Genomic DNA, 21,797 nt, shown 5'->3' on the forward strand with positions numbered 1-21,797 from the left:
TTTAGGAGTTTGGTTGGGAAAAGAAGAGGTATAGAATGATAGCTTAGAGTGGTTGGTAGGGTTAAATGAAAATTTGTCAAGATCAGGGAGACTTAAAGATATTTTTAGACAGTGAGAAGGAAGAAGTAGCAAGGGATAGACTGGAAAATTGGAGAGAGAGGGGATGATTGTAGAGATAATCTATGAGAACACATGGGAAGGAATGGCATCAAGAATACAAGTAGAGGGATTGGCCTTGGTAAAAAAAAAAGATGTCACCTTTTATCAGAGACTAAAGGAGAAGGGAAAGGGGGCTGTGGTCAAGGGGCTTCAAGAGCTCAAGTAGGGGAGAAGAAGGAACTAATGTCAAGTTGCATCCATTTTCTCAATAAAAGATGAGATGAAGTCCTTTCCATAGTATGCTACCTGCAGCTCCAGCCTCCCCCTGCCTCCTCCTGGAATTTGAATTGAAACATCTATGACCCTATGATTAGCTTTTACTTTACCTAGTCTTATTTTCAGGCCTAGCATGCCTCTTTTTGAAAATTAAATTTATGTGGTATTTTATTTTTCCCCAGTTATAGATAAGAACAATTTTAACATATTTTTAAAGCTTTGAGTTCCAAATTCTCTCCCTTCTTCCCTCCTCAATCCCCCTCATTGAAGAGCAAGAATTTTGAGGTTAAACATATGCAAAACATTTCCATAATAGTTATGTAATGAAAGAAAACATAGACCAAAAAAAGCCTAAACAAAATCTCAAGAACAATAAAGTAAAAAATGTATGTTTCAATCTGTATTCAGATGCCATCAGTTCTTTCTCTGAGTATGGATAGCATTTTTCATCCTAAATCCTTCAGAATTGTCTTGGATCATTGGGTTGCTAAGAAGAACTGTCATTGACTAATATACCAATTTTGGGTTATCTCTGTCCTATGCTTTGCTACATGTTCTCCTAACCTATTCTCCATCATTAGCTATAGATTATAACCTCTTTGAAGGCAGTAATTGTCTTGCTTGTCCTTGATTTTCTTCCCCCCCCCCCTTATTTGTTTGTTTATTATAGCTTTTTATTTGCAAGATATATGCATGGGTAATTTTTCAACATTGACCCTTGCAAAACCTTCTTTTCCAACTTTTCCCCTGCTTCCTCCCACCCCCTCCCTTTTATAGCCGGTAGACCAATACATGTTAAATATATTAAAATATATGTTAAATACAATATATGTATATATGTCCATACAGTTATTTTGCTGCACAAGAAAAATCGGACTTAGAAATAAGGTAAAAATAACCTGAGAAGGAAATAAAAAATGCAAGCAGACAAAAACAGAGGTAATAGAAATGCTATGTTGTGGTTCACACTCATCTCCCAGAGTTCTTTCGCCGGGTGTAGCTGGTTCAGTTCATTATTGCTCTATTGGAACTGATTTGGTTCATCTCATTGTTGAAGAGGCCACGTCCATCAGAATACATCCTCATACAGTATTGTTGTTGAAGTGTATAATGATCTCCTGGTCCTGCTCATTTCACTCAGCTTGTCCTTGATTTTCAATGAAACCTTTGATACCATGGGGTGATATCTTTAGGTGATGTCTTTACTTCTGTGTGAATTGGATTTAAATGAGGCAGAGTCACACAAAGTCTTTAGTCTCACTCTCTCTTCCAGCGTCTTTGAAGCTTGGTGGAAATACAAAGTCAGGAGGTCCTTGATGGCCAGGTTGCAGTGGCTGGCTGGCACCTTAGCAACTCTGATGTCTGGTCAACCTAGGAGTGCTCCACAGGACTCTATGGAGCACTTCTGAGAGGACTAGCACCTAAGGTGGGAGGGCTTGCTTTTCCTTTTCAGGGTTGCTTATCCTCCTTTGGTGTCCACCTGCCACCACATTTCACCCGAGACCCCAAGAAGATATAGCACGGCCATTGGCCACTCCCTGCAAAAACCCCATAATCATATAAGCCAAACCAGGCTGAGGGTAACCAACAAGCCTCAAATCTGTTGGTAGTTTAGGGGGATGTCCACCTTGTGCATGAGATTTTCCTCCAGTGCAGTGGAATAAGCTTGTATTAGCACAGAGCCTGGCACATGGCAAGCACTTAATAGATGGTTGTTTATTCTTTCATTTTGCTGAGATAATTGGAAAAATATGTATTGTAAGGGCTTTGGAGAGTGGGCAACAGCCATTTTTTTATGGATTAGGAAAAGTCTTGAACTCTGGGGATCTTGTTTAGTTTCCACCAATATATGGCCACTACCCTGATTCAGGTCCTTATCACTCTTCCCTGGAATCTCTTCATTAGCCTTTGTTCCTCCATTGTCATCTTCAGAATGGCTAAATTGGTGTCCTAAAGCACAGGTCCGTCCACGCCCTTCAAGAGCTAAAGAAGTTCTAGTGGCTTTTAGTGACCTCCAGGATAGCCTACAAAGTCCTTTGTTGCCCGTTTAAAGTCCATCAGACTGTAACTCCAGTCTGTCTTTGCCGTCCCTGCCACCTGGTCCAATCTCTGGCTTCCTTGAAGGTTTTGCTCAAATGCCATTTCTAATGCTCTATCCACTGCACCAACTAGCATCACCGTACCCTCCCCCCAAGCATACATTTTTTAACATGACCAATGTGAGAATTTGTTTTGATAGATTATGCATACTTGTTATTAGGCTTTATCTTGCCTTTTCATTGTTTGAGTGAATAGTGGGATAAAAATATATTGTACTAATAAATTTAAAAAGAAAAAAATGACCTTCAGGAATTTTTAATGCATTTTCATTATATATGAAATCACTAACTATATGAATAATGGCGGAAAGGGCTTATTCTGCTGGTCAACTTTAGATGATCTGAACTGTACTGAAACTTAGACAAATGAAATGGAAAGATGTCCACCTGCATTGTCACACCTGAATCCTTTCCATTCTTGGGAATTTAAGGGGAATTTAATCTTTTGATCAGTTTTTCACTTTGGGGGTCATGGGAAGAGCATGATTGATTGAAGACAAAGCCACATCTCCACCATGAAAGAAATAGCCCAAAGAGAGTAAAAGTGACTAACTACAGGGAGAGAGAACCCAACACAAGAATGGCCAGAGACATTGTCTTGGATGGCTACCTAACTTTTCATGTCTTCAACAAGACAGAAGAAAGAATAGCTCCTCTCTCCGAGACTCCAAAGCCGGCAGGTTGGAGGAGAGAAAAGTGACTTCTGGCGCTTGATTCTCCTTAGGACTGCCGGCAGATTCCAGTTTGTGTCTAGTGGAATGTGGATGGCGCAGAAAGTGAGAGATGGTGGAGAAACCAGCAACTAAAAAAGGACTCCAGAAAAATCGCAGCATCTCAGAGTAAAAAAGGATCTCGGGCCTGAAGATCTCCAGTGAGAGTAACGAACTACTTCCCGAGGCAGTCCATTCCTTTTTTAAACAACTAAATGTTGGGGACTTTTTCTTTATACCAAGCTGGAAGCTGCCCCACCCTCATTGTTACTGTACTTCTGCGTTAAGCACAACAAGTCCAATCTCTTCCACTTGAAAACCTTTTAAACCCTTGAAGACTGGTGTTGCTCTTTCAAGTCTCTTCTCAAGGTTAAGCATCCCCTCAGTTCCTTCAAATGATCCTTAGGTAGAATCTTCATGACCCAGCGGGATACTGGCTGCCATTGGGAGCCTTCAACTCTGAGTGCACATGGATCAAGTTCATATTCTGAGGAGGGGGATCCAGACCCAAAAGAAGCGAATCAGATTTTGTTTCCTGAAGCCCCCAAGCAGAACCCAAGATTGAAACTCGGTCCCTAAGCAAACACTGGTATTTTTTGTTTATAGTTTTGGCTGCCATTTACAAATGGCCACTAGGGGGAGACCATCCTCTCCGGGGAAATCTGAGGAAGAAGCTCTCACTTTGTTGATGGAGGAGAAGACAAGTTGTCTCTAATTGTCTCTTCTGATTTGAAATTTTGCGATTAATTGGGAATTTACTGAATATCTTGTCTGACTTAACCTTCCACTAGTGAATCAAATATCCGTCTATAGCCGGGGTGTAGAATAAAGTACACCAGAAAGCAGGCCGGCGCTCCTTGTTCATTTTAACTCCTCGGGAATGTTTCTCATCCCTGCCCCAGGCTGGAAATTTCATTTTAGCCCCTTCACCTGCATAAACATGTTGGATGGGACCCTGACCTGGCGTGCTTCTTCCTCCGAACTCAGCTCAACTTATAAAAATATTTTTAACTGATTAAAAACTGTTAAGTACTTAATATTTACATGAGAAATGATGATGTCGTTGGTAGAATGATTGATATCCCCTTATTATCTAGGTAGAAGCAATGAGCTTGAAAGGTGAGAAATACCTGCAAAGTACAGCTGGTGTCTTCATATCACGGGAAATTTCCTATTATGAATTTTATTTACATAATTGGCCACCAATTAACATTTTTTAAAGCACCTCCTGAGTGCCAGGCACTGCGCTCAACCTAAAGAAAGGAAAACAATAGCCCCGATCTCAAGGACCTCATGGTTTCACGGGCACAGGGAATCAACATCCATACTACTAGAGCACACCTGTCTTGGGCTCAATGTTTCTAGGGTGTAATTTAGCTTGAGTTGGTGGGGGAAGTGCTGGGTCCCGCCGCACTTTCTCAGAAGTGATCACTGGCGGGGCTGCGTCACACACACTTGGCAGAATGGGACACAGGGTTTGGGAGTGCATCTTATTTTCAGTGAAGGTAAAATGCCATAAAGTGCTCCCTGCTTTAAGGAGTAACCTCATGGGAGACGACGATGCATCATGGAGTCTTGTTTTAGATGGTTTTCAGTATGCTCTTGAGTCTCTTCGTTCTAAAAAAATTTTTTTTTAATTTTTTTTTTTTTTTTTTTTTTTTTTTTTTATGGTGGAAGAAATAAACTTCTCTATTCTTGATCTATTTTGTACATCGAGTTCCCTTCCAGAAGGGATTCTGTCGGTCTCTTTTGGAAGGGTGCTGGAGATGAGCCAGAACTAGAGATTTTCCCCGGGGACTGGAAAGAAAGGAAGGTCCAAGGGCTGTTCTGCCCCACGACAGCGTCACTCTTTCGGACTCGGGAAGGAACTCGGATTTCTAGCTCTAAGGAGGCGGCCAGGGAAGGAGCAGATGGGCTGAGGAAATGCAAAGCAAATGCCTACCCCTGCCGCTTCACGGCTCAGGGTCACCAAGAACCCATTTTCTCCGGTCACGTCCAGCCAAGAGTTTCTCCCCGTCTCTCTCTAGGCCACCCAAGCCGTGCCCGGCTCCTTTCTGGAGACCCGGCAGCCCGAGTAGTTCTGGGGAGCGCCTGGAGTCACCGGACAGGGCAGGGAGTTTCTTCGCGTTTTCTCTTTTAGTCCCGGAGCTCTAGAAAGGAGAGATCTCGACCGGAGGGCGCCGAGGCTGGAGCAAAAATTGTGCTTTGGTGACGGAGTCGAAAAAGGCAGATCTAATAGTGAGGCGAGGTACTGCTGTGTCCACGCTACAGTATGATATCAGAAGGCGAGTCGTCGTCCTCCCTGGTGGTCTAGTGGTTAGGATTCGGCGCTCTCACCGCCGCGGCCCGGGTTCGATTCCCGGTCAGGGAAGTTGCTTTTTAAGTAACTTCAAGCCCGCCCGGGTTTTCTGCTACGCGCAGAGCACGGAAGACCCGCCACAAAGTTTCCCAAGTGTCCGGCCCAGCTTCAGTGAAGTCTGCCCGAGGGGATGGCGGAAAATTGGTCCCAATTTCCGACGAGGGCCCGACTCCCACCTTAGTACGCCCTTCCCCGACTATTTTCCGTTCTTTCTGGAGTTAGGAACGCCAGAGAAGCCCGAGAAAGAGGACGCTAGAGTAAACTGAAGGAACGATTGCACATGGGATAGTAATCTCACCCCGCCGGAACTGGAGCACGGAAGCCGCGGGCAACGCATTCACTTTGCATTTCTGCAGCTCTGCCTTCCTTCCCGGGTCGGTTCCTTGGAACGCAGTTACATCCTTTGAGCCTTCTTCCTCTTTCTTCCCAGAGTCCCTCGGAACAATCTCTTTAGGTTGGTCTCATCTCCAGCACCCTCCCAAAGTGACAGGCAGAATCCCTTCTAGAAGGGTTATGCAATGTACAAAGTAGATCGTGCATCGGGCAGTTGTTTATTTCTTCTGCCACGGAAAGAGTGAGCCATGAGGAGGTGACTTAGGCTGATGGAATAGTGGGCTTCAGGACTGCATCTCCCAGTTCCTCTAGGCACGGGTAAGAGAGGACAGTCCACACCGAGCCTCGATGCGAAGCAGCCGCCACGGCTTCTCTGTTGTCTCTAGTCAAACACAAACTTCTCGGCTTGACGTTCACCCCTAACAGTGGGCGCCCTCTCACCCTCCCTCCGGTTACCCCAGCTCGGCTCCCCCACCCCTGCGGCGCTTTCCGCTTCGGCGCCTTGCGTTGTACTCTCGGAACCTCCCTCCGTGGAGATCCCGCGCGGATCCCCTAGAGGTTAGCGCGGTTTCCTCGTCAAATAAACCTGTATGGATTTAACAGTCACAAGTGATGTCCACTACTTAGATTCTAGCTAGCTATGTAAGCGTGAAGGCTGGGCTGGGTTTTGTTTTGTCCTGTTTTTTGTCCTTCCGTCCCAGCACACGGGAGTACCTAACGACAGTCACTGAAGGATTAACTGGGGGCTAGACAAGATGCTGGGAGCACTGACTTTACAAAGTGAGGCAAAACTATTGCCATCTTCAAGCAGCACTCATTTTTAAACTCAAGTTCTATTTTATTTTTTAACTAACAAGACTTTATTTTCTCCCCTGTCCACTTCCACTGGGAAAAATAGAAAGAAAAAATATTCAATCAAGGCTTAAGCCTTTATTATAGGCCAGATATGATGCTGTAAGCGCTAATGTTACAAAGTAAGGCAAAACTTGCCATCTTCAAGCAGCACTCATTTTTAAAATTAAGTTTTATTTGTTTGTTTGTTTGTTTGTTTTTAACAAGACCTTATTTTCTCCTATCCACCTCCACTGGGGGGGGGGGGGAACAGAAAGGGGAAAAACAAACAAACAAAAAATGAACTTTTGTAATATGTAAAACAAGTAAACAAATTCTTACATTGGCTTATGTTCTAAAATGTCCATCTTCCACCTATTTAGTCTTTCACCTGTCTTTCTTCCCTTGAGAATTTCCTGTTAATATTTTTTAACTATCATTTGGGAAATGGCTCTTTAAAGGAAAGTGAACTAGTTCCATGTATCTTAGAAATGAGACTTTTATTAAGAAACTTTCAGTGGAGATTGTTTCTCAAAAGGTTTTTTAGTGCAGAGTGTCTAGTATCAGCTTGGTCAAAAGAGAAGGGAAAATATTTCTTTTGCTCTTACTGAAGTCTATAAATATTAAACATAATTCACTTCCATGAAAGAAAGGGCAAAACAGAGGGAAGGGACAAAAGTAAACTCTGAGACCAAAAAATGCTCAAGTTTTTGGCAAAGAGGGAGGAAAAATTTCAAAAAACATTTTTTAAAGATTAAGAAAGAGAGATTTTATCAGAGTTAATAGAGAGCCACTGGAAGTTATTGAGTAAGGGAGAGTAATATGATCAGATCCAAACTTAGGAAAATTACTTTTTAACAACTTTGTGAAGGACAGATTGGGAAAGGGGGACCCTTGATGCAGGAAGATCAGTTAGAAGACTATATAACACTAGTCCAGGTGAGAGGTTAGAAGGGTTTAATTGGGCTGCTGGTAGTGTGAACAGAAAGAAGGGAACAGATGGAATAGATATGGAGGCAGATTTAGCAATTGATTAGATAGATAGATTTGAGAGAGTAATGGAGGGCACATGTGCCCTCCACAGTGATAGGGGAAGTTTGGAAGAAAGATGTGTTTGAATGGAAAGCTAATAAAATCAATTCTGTGGTCTGTCACAAATCCATCCATACCTAACTTACCTTGTACCATTCACTCTTCTTGTTCTTGTTCTTGTTCTTCTTCTTTTAATATTTATTTACTTTGATTAAACCTCTTAATTTTCAAAACATGTGCATAATTTTCAACATTCACCTTTGCAAACTTTGCATTCCAAAATTTCCCCTTTCCCTCTGGATTACTTGACATCCAATATATGTTAAATATGTGCAATTCTTCTATACATGTTTCTACAATTATGCTGCAAAAGAAAAATCAGATAGAATAGGAAAAATATGAGAAAACAAAATGCAAACAAACAACTCAAAAAAGGTGAAAATACTATGTTGTAATCCACACTCAGTCCTCACAATCCTTTCTCTGGGTGCAGATGACTCTCTCTTCATCACAAGACCATTGGAACTGGCTTGATTCACCTCAATGCTGAAAAGAGCCATATATATCAGAATTGATAATTGTATATTCTTGCTGTTGCTGTGAATGATGTTCTCCTAGTTCTACTTTTTCAGTTAGTATCATCTCCAGGCCTCTCTGAAATCATCCTGCTGATCATTTCTTACAGAACAGTAATATTCCATGACATTCATAGATCACAACTTATTCAGCCATTCTCCAACTGATGGGCATCCATTCAGTTTCCAGTTTCTTGACACTATAAAAGGGCTTCCCCAAATATTTTTGCACACATAGGCCTTTTTCCTTTTTTTAAAATAATCTCTTTGGGATACAGTCTCAATAAAGACACTGCTGGATCAAAGAATCTGCACAGTTTGAGAACTCTTTGGGCATATTTTCAATCTGCTCTCCAGAGTAGTTGGATCAGTTCACAACTCTACTAACAATGTATTAATCTCAGTTTTCCCATATCTCCAACATTTATCATTATCTTTTCCTGTCATCTTAGCCAATCTGAAAGGTGGGTGGGTAGTGGTACCTCAGAATTGTTTAATTTTGGGGGAAAAGAGGGGGAAATTTGGAACAAAGTTTTGCAATGGTCACTGTTGAAAAATACCCATGCATATGTTTTGTAAATAAAAAGCTTTATTAAAATTTTAAAAAAGAATTGTCTTAATTTGCATTTCTCTGAGTAATGATTTAGAAAAAAATTTTTTATATGGCTATAAATGTGTACTACTCATTCGATCCCACCCAAAATGAAAAGGAAGATATTGGGCTCTTGATCCCTGATCATTGCTGTCCTATAAGGGATATCTGGCACAGACACAAAGTGGGGAGGCAGGGCATGGGTATGCTGGACTATGTACATATATGTATATGCAATTTTCCTAATAACACTTAAGATGTTACTTCTGCTGGTGCTTGGTCCTGGCTAGATAACAAATGTCCTGAAAGGTCTGTGTCTGACAAAGAAGCGAGTAGGAGGAAAGGGGGAAGGAATTGGTAGTTTGAATGGAGGGATGGGAATAATGGGGGGGGGGAATATGTTTGGGTTGACAAGTAGTTGTAGACAAACTGTACTGATCTGCGGAAAGTGTAATATGACCCCAATTTCTACTTCCTGGCTAATTACACAATTTGTGAGATCAGATCATGGCCCCTAGGCATCCTGACTCCCCAGTGACTTAACCTCCAAATGAGGTATCTGAGGCCAGATCAAAACAGACCTCCCTGATATCTTAAGTACTCTTCAAGAACAATGAATTGATATTATTCGGTAAGAAATGACCAACAGGATGATTTCAGAAAGTCCTGGAGAGACTTACATGAAGTTATACTAAGTGAAATGAGCAGAACCAGGAGAGTATTATACTCTGCAATAAGATTATATAATGATCGATTCTGATGGACGCGGCTCTCTTCAACAAAAGGATGATTCAAACCAGTCCACTTGGTCAGTGATGAAGAGAGCCATCTATATTCAGAGAGAGAACCGTAGGAACAGAGTGTGGACATAGAATTCTCACTCTCTCTGTTATGTGCTTGCATTTTGTTTTCTTTCTCAGTTTTTCTTTTCCTTCCTTCTTGATCTGATTTTTCGTTTTCAGCAAGATAACTGTATAAATATGTGTACATATATTGGATTTAACATGTATTTCAACATATTTAACATGCCAGCTAGGAGAGGAGGTGGGGGGAAGGAGGGGAAAATTTGGAACAAAAGGTTTTGCAAGGGTTAATGTTGGAAAAATTACCCATGCATATGCTTTGTAAATTAAAAATAAAAATAAAAAAAAAGAAAATGTAATTAAAAAAACAAAACAAAACGAAACGAAACAAAAAACCAATGAGTTGAATTTAATTGAGGGAGAGCTGTGCAGTCAGCAACCTCACTTTCTCTCTAGAATCATCTGGTGGCCAGACATAGGTTAGTTTCTTGAAGTGGGAGATATTAGTCTCTTTAAGCTAAGGTCTTTAACAGGTTTCAGTTTGATTGGAGCAACCATTCCGTGATTAAGCAGAGGTAAGAAAGATTGTTGTTGGTTGTTCTTCTAAGAAGGCCATGCCATCTGGGAGGTGATGCTATGACATGCAAGTGAATTGAATTTGAGTGAAGGAGAGTTGTGCAAGATCGTCTGCCTCATTTTCTCTTCCAGTCATCTGGGTCCAGTGGCAAGATACAGATCAACTGAAGGTAGCCCTGGATGAAATAGGAGACTTTGGCCTTTTTCAGCTAAGGTTTCAACAGGTTTCAGTTTGACTGAGGCTGAACCTATTTAGTGATTAAAGTTAGGTAGCAACAGAGGCAAAGAATCTCCTCTTCCACCTAGTCCAAAAAACAAACAAACAAACAAACAAACAAAAAAATCCAAATAAATAAATAAATGAATGAATCTGGGAGGGGAAGACCCTCAGGGTTTCTAGCTCAAGTAGAAATGACTTCTGTTTTTTTTTTTTCCCCCTGAAATAAACATTTTATTGAAATGTCTTCTTCCAATTTTAAATTGTGACCATTTCTCCATTGTAACACCAACAGATTTCTAATTTAGAAATCTTACATATCAGAGAACAAATAATTAGAAGGAAATCCCAATTTCCTGACTTTTAAAGTGATGCCAGAGTATTTACTAAGAATCCTTGTTAAAGATTAGTGGTTTTTTCTATACAATACCAATGAAAGAAGAAAAAAAAAAAAGAAGCAATGTTTGAAAATAATGCAAAAATGACAGTAAATGTTAATGGCCTGATCACAAAAATTGTCCTTCAAACTAGTTTGTAGCAAATGACTTATGACTTCTGTTTACGTTCAGTCTAAGTCAACCAGGACCCAAACAATGACCAAGTAAGACTTGGCCTTGGACCAATTAAAATCAGATTGGTTTTGGTTTGAGGCCTGATCCTTAAAGAAATAAATCTAGCCAGTAAACCCCAAGATATCTTGGGAGAGTTCAGAGGTGCAAAAGCATGTTTAATATTTGCAAATGTTAGTTACTTAAGAAAAGCAATGAGACTGTGTGAAGTGTGATCATTCTTTCCCTTGGGTCTCTTCATTCAATTGGAGCAAAAGCTCTTTGTTACACAGACTGTGATCTTACACATGGAAAGTGAGATTGAATATGAAGTCGGGTCTTCCTCAGTGTTTCTATTTCAGAGTTTCTGTGTGATCTCCAGTAGGTCATTTAACCTGTACGAAAGAAATGAGCCTTTTTTACCTAGTCAAAAAAAAAAAAAAAAAAAAAGTCTTTGGAAAAGGAGTGCACCAGAGAATGGAAATCAATTCTGATTGGTTAACAATCAATGAGGGGGTGCCCAAGGAGGTGGATGGAAAGCCTTCAGCTCCACCTGCTGAGAGCCAGAAGAGGTTCAGTTGCCCCCAGTAGTCTGGACGAAGGCATCCTTCTCTACGTGGTCCATTAAGCTCTGAAGTAAAGAGGACCTGAATGGGGGCAAGGAGGCAAGGTGGGGAAATCTCTCCATGCACCCAACATTCTCCCTTCAGGAATAGAAATACTTGGCTTAGGTCTGGTATTCAAATTACATTTATATTTTCTTTCTCACAGTTTTCTTCTCCATTGTGTCAGAGAGATTTCCTGGGAATAGTGTTTTTCAACTCTAAAAAACAGACATTGAGGTAATGACAGTATTCCTGAAAAAAAATCCATGTCAAAAGCCAAAGTGTTTGCCTTTGGGAGAGTTCATGTATAATGTTTTTAAAAATACTTGCTCGGGCTACACAAAATCAGTGAGCCTGAATCAATGTTCAAGAAGCTGAGCCTTGAAATAGAGGAGCAGAAGTGGTGATAGTGATGTCGATAGTCTGAGGTTCTTACATATAATGGATTAAATAAGAGTAGAATCAGGAAAATCTATTGGGTGATTTGTAGTATTCCCAATCAGTAATCTGTGGGATCTGTTTCAGAAAAATGTCTGTTTTAAAGAGAGGAGAGACAAAAGGAAGAAATGTTACCAGGTAGTATCAGCAGAATTTGATAATTGATTGGATATAAGAGGAGAGGGGAAGTGAGTTGGTCGATAGTCTGCCTCTCAAGTCAAGAAGATCTGGGTGTCAGTCCGGCCTCTGAAAAATGTGTGACCTGAGCAAGTCAGTCACTTAACTTCTTAGTAATCTTTCCCTTCCCAAACTTTCCCCTCCCCTCACTAAGATTATAATTTTTTTTATTAAAACTTTTTATCTTCAAAACATATGCATGGGTAATTTTCAACATTCATCCCTGCAAAATCTTGTGTTCCAAATTTTCCCCTCCCTTCCCCCCATCCTTTTCCCCTATACCGAAATTAATCCAATATGTGTTAAAATATGTGCAATTCTTCATACATATTTCCACAAATATGACTATAAATTAGCAAAGGAAGTTCCTTATTTCAATGAGACCACAGGCCTGGTTTATTGCATTTTTTTAAAACTGAGAAAATTGAATAATTGAATGAAAGGAAACCTTCAAGTTTGGAACACAGAAGGCTTTGTAAATGAACGAATGAATGAAATGAATATTTTACTTTAAACATAAAGTTGAGGAATATCCACAATTAGTAACACAGAGGTTAGTCTGTGTTATTTTGACAGGATTCTACAGAGAGGGCTGGGCGGTTGTTGGCAATCCAATTATTTAAATATATTTTCTCTGCCTCCATCCAACGGAAAGAAAGCCATGTGACATCATACCCTTCCCCACCTATTTTGCTCTACCTCCTCTCTTCAGAGCACCTCCTCTCATCAACCTCTCCCCCCCAGAGGATTAAAGATTCCCTGAGAACAATGCTTTTCTGGGTGTCCATCTCAGTATGACTGATCACAAGGAAAAAGTGGATTGGTTCAAGATTCCACTTATGTTTTTTTGGCTCATTTTTCCGAACCTTATGAAGTAAATACTGGTATAAAACTAAAAACGCCTTACAGGAACTGAACCGCAGGACTTCTACATTACTGACTATAACAGAATCATTCCACTTGCTCGCCAAGGCGTTGGTGGTATAGTGGTGAGCATAGCTGCCTTCCAAGCAGTTGACCCGGGTTCGATTCCCGGCCAACGCAACTTGAGTCTTTTTTGGGGGGAACTTAAATTATTCTGTCTTCACCTTCCCTGAAAATGTTCTTTTATTTTCACGTCGTTTCAGGGCTTAAGAGAGAACTTCGGGAAGAGGAAAGGCCTATATAAAGTTTCCAGCTGAAGAACGGTCCCCACTAACTAGTGATAGAGAGCTATCCCTAGTCATACTCAGACACCTCCTCTTCCAAATAAATAAACGGAGCACAACGCCCAGGTATGGTGTGTAGAAGGCCTTACCTGGACGCCTGCAGAAAAGAAACAGAGGCGATGTATTTATTTTATTATTATTATTATTATTTAAGTTGAACAGAGGCTGCTTGATACGGTTTTCAAATAAGATTGAAAATTCAAGAAAAGGAAAGCACAACTTCAGGTAATGAGACAATATTGTGTGCAGGACGCTGGGCCAGCACTCAAGTATAATCGCAACCCCTCTGAGACCACTTTGAACTAATCTGGTGATGAATCTCGGGAATGTAGCTAGGTTTGCCGGCACCTTTCCAGTCTGGTAGGATCTGCCAGTGGGCTATAGATTTATAGAATATAGGGTCAATTACGGTCTGCTGTGAGACGTTGGAATAGGAATTTAATAAAACTCGATGGTTTTTTTTTTGTTTGTTTGTTTTTTGTTTTCCCTCTTTCAGGAGATGTTTTTAGCATTTTAGGAAGGGAAACTATATGAGTCAAAAGTATGAAGAACAGTGACAAGTGTGTTATCCTCAAGTAGTAACCAGTCATTCATTCATTCGGGGAGAACCGGGAGAAGGCTTTCTGTTTACTCCATTGGGGAAAGTCGGATTTTTTCTAATTCGTGCCGAATCATAACATCATTGCAGAAGCCTTATTTCTTTAGTCGGTCCCATAGAGTTAAAATACTACTACGCACTGGAATAGGGAAAAGAGAGAAACTGACATATGAACCCTGTTAGTTTTTAATAAAAGAATTACAAATTTCTCATGAGATTAAAATCCCCAAGCCCTGACTGTCCAAGCTGATAGGTGAAATTTTAGAAGGGAGCCCAAGATCTGAACCAGAAAGGAACTGCTAGGCGAAAAACAGAAGGAAATCCATCCTGGGCGGCTGAGATAAACTAGTTGGTAAGCAAACTAAGGATCTAGTTACTCCCTTTGAGTTGTGGTCTAGAAGCCAGTCAGTACTGTGCATGGGATTTTCGTAGAAATAAAAGTCATTTTTTCTAACATAGCCTTTATTCATGATTTTTTAGAAAAAGATCTTGTGATAGAAATCAGAGAAGGAAAGAACAGGGACACCTAAAGAAAGAATAGGACTCTTTTTTTTTTTTTTTTTTTTTTTTTATTATTATTATTAAAGTGCTGCTTTAGAGCGTGGTGAAAAACTCTCTTTGTAGGCCTGAAGTTTGTCTCCTCGGTGGCGAGCCGTGATCGTATAGTGGTTAGTACTCTGCGTTGTGGCCGCAGCAACCTCGGTTCGAATCCGAGTCACGGCAAGGGGATTCTACGCTTTTTTACTTTCTAACAATTGAAAGCATAAAAGCTGGTAATCTGGCCCCCAAAACTAGTATTTTCTAGATGTAAACTCAATCAAATGTTTATCTACCCCATAGACACACTGGGTACACAGATCCTAGTAAAGAGCAAAGCTCAGCCCCAAGACTTTAGAATATTGAGAATAATAAAAACTCAACTTTTACATTACCTTAAGGTTAGTTACAAGACGGCCGACACACTGGAAATAAAAAGCAAAGGAAAATAGAAGGCAGCAGTTGTATAGTGTTGGAATAGAATGAGTGCGGTGGGATTCAGAGGGACAAGAAACTACAACACTCTAAAATACATTCTATTCGGGATGATTGAAATGACGGATTTTTTTTTTTTTTTTTTTTTTTTGGCCTGGTACAAGGTAAGCGTATAATAAACGTTTGTTTCCTGGCTGTTTACCTAATCTGGGAACTGCTTCAATGAAAGAGCCTTTTTAAAAGCAGTAAAAAACTTCAGGTTATTTTTTATGGCATTTATTAACCACCAGAGAGACTCCATTTTCCTTCGGTAAATTAGAAACTTCACTTGTTGGGCCTCCTCTCTTGCGGCTCTCAACTCTTTTAGCGCACGGAAGCAGTGGGGTCCTCCATAGCTCCCAAGTCCTAATCAAAATTGTAATGAAAGCCTAGATCAGGGTAAGCAGAGTTGTTTGGGAGACTCAGGCCCACAGTGTGGATAATCCCACTCCATTAATTCTGTCCCATTAATCCTGTTGCAAACAATACTTGTGGATAGATCGGGATCCTGGAGAAGAATGAATGAGTGAAAGTCGTTGTCATTGGCGAGAGGGAATCAGCTAGACTCCCGAGCGCCTCAGGACACTGGCGGGTCTCCCCCGAGCCCTTGGGGGGTCCTCCTGCCTCTGGCTACTTCTCAGACCGAGAAAGGCTAGTAGTTTGCTCAGGTGTAAGGGGACGGGGAGCCACGGCCGGTTCAAGGTTAGCTTCCCATCCCCTTCGCTAAGAGAAATGCCAAACGCACTAGCTCCTTCTCCGGCTCTTCTTCCTCCCAAGAAGAGGCCCTCGGGAGAGCGCTGTTCTAACCCCCCATTTTAGTGCGTGACTACTCGGGACAGAGGAAGTGAGGTCGGTGCGGAGCTGGCAAGAAAAACAACGAAACGGAACGAGGCCATTTCTAGAGAATTCATCAGTATAAAGTATGGAACGGTCCTTTTCCTCAGATTCAGCGTTCCTTCCCCAGGGCCCAGGCCTTCCTCTCCAACTCCCTCGGGACTTTGGCTAATTAAAGTGAGAAGGCGCAGGAAATCCTACTGAGCTCTTCCCTAATCCGGGAACGAGGCTACCAAAGCCTGCACGGACAGGCAGTTTTCATTTTACGTCCTATTTAATTCGAATAGTTTAAAAACTTTCCACCGAGAATGCGGTAACACATATTTATTTTTTTTCCTTCATGGGCCCTAAAGTAGAACTTTCCCCAACTCGTCGCCCGGCTAGCTCAGTCGGTAGAGCATGAGACTCTTAATCTCAGGGTCGTGGGTTCGAGCCCCACGTTGGGCGCAGAGTACCTTTTTTTAAACTAAAATAATTTAGTAAAAGTTTTTCTTTTGTATTTGCACCAATTGATTGCAATTTCAGCGTCTATTAGCGCAAGACATTGTGGTAGGCCCTGAAGACACTTCTAAGGGGCCGTGAGATCCTGCGTGTCGGTAACCTCAGGTTTTCAGATCGTTAGTGAAATAAGTCCTCTCCGAATGTGCACCCTTTGTTCCGGTGCGCCAGTAAAATCCCAGTGCTGGGGATTGGGAACTTTCTTTTGTGCTGGCACGACCGGGCAAACTCTGTGTGTACAAAGACAAATCAGACTCTGTCACTAGATTACCACTTAGTTACTAAGTAACATCCTGGGGATGGGGAAATTTACACCATATGGATATATCTGGAGCAAAGGAAGACCTGATTGAGAACTTGTACTCGGGCCGAGCCTTTGAAGAAAGATCTGTTTTGGCGAGGAGTTTTTCTTTGGTAGTTTCGGGGAGACATCAATTCGGAAAATGAAAGCCCGCTCGAAGGACTGGAGGGAAGGCTCTTGTGTACCACCTTCGGGCTGAACTGCAGCAGTCACACTCAGAGAAAAGAGTTTTGCGGGAGTGAGATGAGGACGGGAAAAATGGTGGGGGAAGGAGGGAGGAGGGGCTCTGCCATAAACCCACAGTAGACTATGACCACTGGGCGGTGCTGTCGACCTTTCTCTTCTCGAGAACTCAGCTCCTCACCTTGGCAAAGGAAGGAAGAGGAAACAGGAAGCCGAGAAAATCCGGGTGCTTCGGTATTTTATTCAGGACTTCACCAGCCGAGGCTATTTAGAAGTATTTTTCCTTTGGGAATCCTAATTCTACGAAGCTCTAGCTAGAAGTCCACCTCGCCATTGCAACTTATATATTCATATTATATTGTTGTATACATATATACACATGTATACACATATTTACATGCATATATACACATACAAAATATGTTAATATTTTATATGTATATATACAGGTATACACATATTTACACGCATACATGCATATACAATAATATGTTAATATTTTATATGTATATATATATATATGTGTGTGTGTGTGTGTGTGTGTGTGTGTGTATAAATATATATTTCTGCGATCCTCTTTCTGGGATTTTATTACTACAAAATTCCTACTCAGCGGCTTGGGTGAGGGAAGTCGAAGGAAGCCAGGGAAGAAATAAGTCAACTGAATGGGAAAAGAATTCTAAGCAATCTGATTTCCACAGTCCCCCCTCCTGCTTCCGAATTTCTCGACTAGGCTGTGTTCTAAAATGCATTTAATGTTATTCTGAGAATATTAAGAAATGCCTCTTTTTCTGGGTTGCTTTTCTTTTGTAAATGGTGAGAATGTAGAAATGATCCCACAACTTTTAGAAGGTGATGCCGTGGGTAAAGAGCAGGTCTTAGAGTCAGGAAGATAGAAATTCTGATCTGGTTTTAGACACGAGGTCTGTGATTCGATATAGAAACCTTAGTTTTCTCATCTGTAAAATGGGGATGTAATGATTGCACCTAACTCCCATATTTCTTATAAGGATAATATGTATATTACTATGTAGCTATCTGGATTATATTTGTTTTAAAAGGTTACATTTATAAGAGTAACACCTATTTGTATCAGTTGCAGTCTCTGCTATGAGCCTTGTTTGAGTTAGATAATCAAGGTTGTGATTTTTTTTTTTAATTTATAAATGTCCAGAGTGATTTGAAAGCAAAGCCTTTTTTGTGTTGACCCTATGTAATTTGTTGGACATTTCGTTCTGTCTCTTAAACCAGTGGCAGCTAAACGTTTTTTGATCCCTGAACTCCAGTCAGTTAAAAAAAAAAAAAAAATCAGAACACATCTCTGGTCTAGTCTCCTAACTTGGTACTTAAACTCTTGAGTTTGATGAAGACTTCTGCCCCTTTCTCTTTCTAGCCATATCCTTACAACTCGAGACCAAAGTGTTTCATATGAATTTTCAGGAGTGAAAAAGTCAGGAGAAACAGACATTTTCCAAAAATGAAGAGTAAAAATTATACTTACAAAATATTATTTCTATAAATTTGGGGTAAACTCTCCAATCCATATTACAATGTTTGGGAAGGACAGGTAGGAATGCATGGCACAATAGTAAGGAAGCACACACAGGATCAGAGCTATTCATTCCTCTTGTAATGGCAGGCTTTAAAAACCTTTCTTTCCCGATACAGCCTTCTCTGTAGTCTTACTCAATCGCAAGAGGAGCTCGATCTTCAGTATATGTTGGTTTTCTTTTCAGCTTTCAGAGGTCATAACCCTTGAAGGAAATTCAAGCTTCAATTAACTATCTTTCTGTCTGACTGAAGAATATGTCTCAGCTGGGAGCTCTTCTAAGCTCTTAGACTGATGGGCTGGGTACCTTCTGGGTGAGTAGCTTCATTGCTAGAGTCTATATCTAAAGAGAACAGAAAATCAACATCCCCTTCCCCCCTCCCTCTCCCCACATCCCCCAAGAGTTGGGTTCTTCTTGTACGACTGGCTTTGATTGACAAAAACACATTTATTAAATGCCCAGCTCTATGTACCAGCCATTGTTCTAAGCGCTAAGTCTACAAAGAAAGAAAAAAGGTAGTTCCTGCCCTTAATTATCTCACGATCTGAAGGGGGAGATAATATGTGCAAATAAACTATATATATCATATTCTCTCCTTCCCTCTCCCCTTTCTTTCCCCCCTTCCTCCTCCCCCCATCCTCCTTTCTTCCCCTCCCTCCCTTCTCCCTCCCTCCTTTCCTCCCTCTACTTCTGTCTCTGTCTCTCTCTGTGTGTCTCTGTCTCTATCTCTGTCTGCTTCTGTTTCTGTCTCTGTTTGTCTGCTTCTGTCTCTGCTTGTCTCTATCTCTGTCTTTGTCTCTATTTCTGCTTCTGTCTCTATCTCTCTCTCCTTTTACTATTTCCTTTCTTCTTCCCCCTCCTTTCCCTCTCTCTCCCTGTGTGTATCTATATATCTCCAAGGATTGGCCCTCTTCCACAAATGAGAATGTCTATTAGATAGTCACGATTGAATGAAGGAACTTTCCAGTTGGGAACATAGTAACTCAGCTCAACCAAGATGTTACCCAAGTAGAAATTCCGTATCGAAGTATAACAGATTAGTTGACATGTTAATTGTATGTAACAGTAACCAAGTCATTTAATGTCTTACTATTCCAGATAATTGCCTAAAACAGCCTCAAACAATTAAGGCAGATCAAATAGAAGGATTTAACGTATAGGTAGTCGTGGCCGAGTGGTTAAGGCGATGGACTAGAAATCCATTGGGGTCTCCCCGCGCAGGTTCGAATCCTGCCGACTACGGGGTTCTTCTTGCACTTTTAAAAACAAACAACAAAAACAGTTTCTGTAGTGTCTTAGTCTAATGCGGCCAGTACTCTGAGACCATACAAGATTATGCTTAAAAAGATGTCTGTCATTACAGCTTCTGGTTGAGCTAGATGTGCACTCTCAATAAGTTCATTTTAATTAAAGTCCCTTTCCTGGTGAAATCATGGTATCGAGCACCATCCAGGGACATGGAAAAAGAGACACACAGAGAAAAAAGGTGAAATGGTCCATACTACTAAAGGTTATGGATCTCAACTAATGCTCTACAGTTGCTGTTTTCATGTGGTCTGGGGACTCTTGGGAGTCCCTGAGAACTTTTAAAGACTCCGAGAGGTCCAAATTATCTTCATAATACTAAGACTTTTAAGTTTCCAATATGATAAATATAGATGGATGTCATATAACCCACATAAACAAAAACTGCTGGGGGGGGGGTGAGGGGTGATGGTAATGCTCCTTAATTTTTTTTAAGTATAAAGGAGTCCTGTAGAGAACGGGTACTCTGGAGAAGTATACTCGAAACTTCCGGCTCTCTACAGAGTTCTGAGATTAAAAACTTTCAGCATTGCTGACATAGAGAGGAAAAGAACAAAACCCTAAAGTAGGGCAGAAAGCCGTAAAGAAGACCTAATAATTTTTATTTTAAATTATTTCTCTCATATAAATTGACTACAATTATCTATCTAACTCAGTGGATAGAATGCTGGCCTGTAGTCAGGAAGATTCGCCTTTCTGAGCAATGGGTAGAAGAAACAGAGGGGAAAATTCAGATTCATTATAAGGGAAACTCCTCAAAAATTAGAGCTATCAAAATGAAGTGAGTTCTCCCTCACTGAAGTGATTCCAAAGAAGATAGTTTTTAATTAGATGTTCTATAGGAGACATTCTTTCTTTGCTTAATCATTCATCCATCCATTCATTTATGTATGTATGTATGTATGTATGTGTTTGCTTCTTTCTTTTTAAATATTTGGAGTCAGGAAGACTTATCTTTGTCATTCAAAGGCCTTGGACACTTACTAATTGTGTGCCTTTGGGCAAGTCTGCTTGTCTGTCTCAGTTTCCCCATCTGTAAAATAAGTTTGAGAAGGAAATAGCAAACCATTTTAGTATCTCTGTCAAGAAAATTCCAAATGGGATTCCAAAGAGTTGCACAAGAATTGAACAACAACAACAAAAAATTGACTACAAATTTGATTTTGTTAGGGTAAAAACAAAAACCTATTCTTTAAAAAGAGATCTGATTTTATGAAGTATGAGTTTTGTTTGTACTTATTTCCTTAGTAAAAGCACATTTTAAAAGGCTCAATCTCCTTTGGGTTGCATGAAGGCAATTAACAGGCCCTGATTTTCAAGACTGAAAAGTGGGTAGAGACAGGGATGTGAAAATAAGACTACTTGCTGCTGGTGGATCTGCCTGCTTCAAATTTGTATCTACTCTGTTAATCCTTCATTCAGCTGCCAAACTGATTTTCCTAAAATTAAAGAACCATGTCATTCTCCCACTTAATAAACTACAGTTGCCTCCTATCATCTCCAATATCAAACATATCTTCTACAGAAAGCCTTTCTCAATTCTTCTTAATTCTCCCCTCTTGTCATTATTTTCTATTATTTGTCTTGTTTATAACTTGTTTCTGTGCTTGTTTTCTCCTGAATTAGATTGTGAGCTCTTTGAGGGCAGGAATGCCTTTTGCCTCTTTTTGTATCTCCAATACTTAGCACAGTTTCTGGTATATAGCAGATACTTATTAAATGTTTATTGACTTATCAATTGAACAATACAGAGTCATGATAAAATATGAAATGATTATTCAACAGTCTCACAAAATCTTTTATGGTTAAATCTTAACCTCCTAAAAGAGGATATAGGCAGATTTGAATTCAAATGCTCTAACTTTAACACTTCCTAACTGTGTGACCCTGGATAAATTACTTTACCTCTTTCTTAGTTTCTTCATCTGTAATAATATCTGAAATAATAGCATTTACCTCCCAGGGTTATTGTAAGAAAAAAATGAAACCATATTTTTAAAGCATTTGACACATAGTAGGTTCAATATAAATTACAAGGC

At 40.5% G+C, this 21,797-nt stretch overlaps 5 non-coding genes across 5 annotated transcripts; all 5 read left to right on the forward strand.

Annotated features, from left to right (window-relative positions):
- The first annotated feature begins 5,483 nt into the window (after nucleotides 1-5,483).
- TRNAE-CUC (transfer RNA glutamic acid (anticodon CUC)) lies at nucleotides 5,484-5,555 on the forward strand. The gene has a single exon. It is a non-coding gene; the product is annotated as a tRNA-Glu (tRNA).
- Nucleotides 5,556-13,242: 7,687 nt separating this feature from the next.
- Nucleotides 13,243-13,314, forward strand: TRNAG-UCC (transfer RNA glycine (anticodon UCC)). Its single transcript has one exon. It is a non-coding gene; the product is annotated as a tRNA-Gly (tRNA).
- A 1,413-nt stretch (nucleotides 13,315-14,727) lies between these two features.
- On the forward strand, nucleotides 14,728-14,799 carry TRNAH-GUG (transfer RNA histidin (anticodon GUG)). The gene has a single exon. It is a non-coding gene; the product is annotated as a tRNA-His (tRNA).
- A 1,496-nt stretch (nucleotides 14,800-16,295) lies between these two features.
- On the forward strand, nucleotides 16,296-16,368 carry TRNAK-CUU (transfer RNA lysine (anticodon CUU)). The gene has a single exon. It is a non-coding gene; the product is annotated as a tRNA-Lys (tRNA).
- A 3,245-nt stretch (nucleotides 16,369-19,613) lies between these two features.
- On the forward strand, nucleotides 19,614-19,695 carry TRNAS-AGA (transfer RNA serine (anticodon AGA)). Its single transcript has one exon. It is a non-coding gene; the product is annotated as a tRNA-Ser (tRNA).
- The last annotated feature ends 2,102 nt before the right edge of the window (nucleotides 19,696-21,797 follow it).

The sequence above is a fragment of the Sminthopsis crassicaudata genome, chromosome 4 (assembly GCF_048593235.1).
Source record: "Sminthopsis crassicaudata isolate SCR6 chromosome 4, ASM4859323v1, whole genome shotgun sequence".
Taxonomy (NCBI): Eukaryota; Metazoa; Chordata; class Mammalia; order Dasyuromorphia; family Dasyuridae; genus Sminthopsis; species Sminthopsis crassicaudata.